Source organism: Buceros rhinoceros, unplaced genomic scaffold (assembly GCF_000710305.1).
Source record: "Buceros rhinoceros silvestris isolate BGI_N320 unplaced genomic scaffold, ASM71030v1 scaffold10147, whole genome shotgun sequence".
In the NCBI taxonomy this organism is placed as follows: domain Eukaryota; kingdom Metazoa; phylum Chordata; class Aves; order Bucerotiformes; family Bucerotidae; genus Buceros; species Buceros rhinoceros.
In genome coordinates this window covers 1-1,971 of record NW_010424053.1, presented here as the reverse complement: position 1 = coordinate 1,971, position 1,971 = coordinate 1, and positions in this window count along the sequence as shown.

Below are 1,971 nucleotides of genomic sequence, written 5' to 3'. Positions count from 1 at the left end.
TTGAAAGTAATATGAGGGAACAAGACTACAGTTAATATGTAAAGTTGTGCAATATAAAATATTGAATGTTAAGAACAAATAAAAGGCAAAAAATGATTGCATGGGTGTGCTGGTTTTTTGATTTTTTTTTTTTTCCTAGTAATAGGATATTATATTGTTTGAGTTTTCATGTAAAGTTGTGCAATATAAAATATTGAATGTTAAGAACAAATAAAAGGCAAAAAATGATTGCATGGGTGTGCTGGTTTTTTGATTTTTTTTTTTTCCTAGTAATAGGATATTATATTGTTTGAGTTTTCATTGAAAACAATGAATTAATTAATTGTGGCATAGGTCTACTGTAACTTAGGCTCAGACTTACGATGAAAGCAGGGTATAAATACACTACAACCTTGGAAAGGTGAGACTTCTAGTGCAGTGTCTTCCAAACAAGAACAGTTGAAGTGATAGTCTTTGATGTTGATCTTTGACTTACAAGTGCTGTTTATAAAAGAAGCTTAAAGCACTGCACATTTATTTAATTAAGTAAATCTAAAATCTATCAGCATAGAAATAAACCACAGAACAGATGAGACAAATTAAAAAAATTCTAATTCTGTTTTTTGGAATTAAGGACACCAGCATGTGATACATTCAAGAGAACAAACAAAAGAAAACTCCCAAATTAAAATGATGTCTTCAGATATATTCAACAAAAGCTCTAGGTGTCTTGACTCAGGTTTTTTCCTCCTTAGAAGGTGAGAGCTACTTTGTAGGAAATGTATCTATAGGAAACCAATATAATTTTGGATAGAAAGACAAAGGTTTAGAGAAAATTCTAAAATAAACTTTTTGGTGTTTTCTTCTACAGTGTATAATGATTTCTGCACAGTCAACTTGCTTCTTCAAAGATCTTTCTCAGGTCAACAATTACACTAACAATGTTGTGCAGAATAAGGTCCATCTCTGTAGGCTTCCAGAGCTTTATCAGACTTCATGTACATGATTACATACTTTAGCAGCACCAGGGAAGCTGTTCATCCTCTGAGAAATAACCTGGGCTATTAATCCCAGCTCATCTTCTCTGCTTGGACACAGGGATCAATTACTTAAAACTTCTTTATTAAGTGCCATTAAAGAGCTTAAATTGAATTTAAACTGCTGCAGTTTAAATGCAGCTGCTAGAACTGAATCTTTTTTTCTGAAGAACACAAGTTCTGAATCCTGCACTGACATGATCATCTTGTCCTTCTATTAACACCATGCTCAGACCTTTCCAGTGCCATTACCAGGAACCCAACAAGAATAAAGTTTTTTTCTTTGAAAGAAAAGTAAATACGCGTTTTTGCAGAAAGCTACAGAGAATATCCCAGCTTCTACAAAAGCAGCAGATGACAAATGTTCACTGAAGAAAATGATGCAATGTTCTGCGGTGGTTCTAGGAGCACAGTCCTCCAGGCTAGAGCTAAAGACAAGTTAACTTCCCTGCCTTACTAATATTCTCAGGATCTGAAAAATTTCCTATTCAGCAACTTTGCGGAGCAGCTCTAACCTCGGGCTTGTACAGCCTGTCCTTGGCAAACCCTGGCCTTGATAAGTCCTTACCTCTTTTCCAAAGGAAATGTGATTGCTTTGACAGTTTTTGACAAAGTTTTAACCTTGCCATCTCAGTCAAAGGAAATTTAAACCACGGAAAAATCTTGCCACAGTCCCCTATCTCAGGTATGGTTTTGAGGACATCCACCTGAGGACCTCTGACCAGCAGCTCTGCTGAGGAGCCTCCCCACTCCTTAAGGAGGTGGTGCAATGAGCCTTTAACAGAATAAACAGGGGTTTTATGAAAGCTGCCTTCCACCAACCTTCGTATTAAGGAATTGTATCAAGAATAAATAATAATTACCTACTTAAGCAGCGACGGGAAATTATTTCGTTATTAATGAAATTACAGTATTTTCCATGGACGCAAAGGGCATTAAATTAAACTAAAAAAAC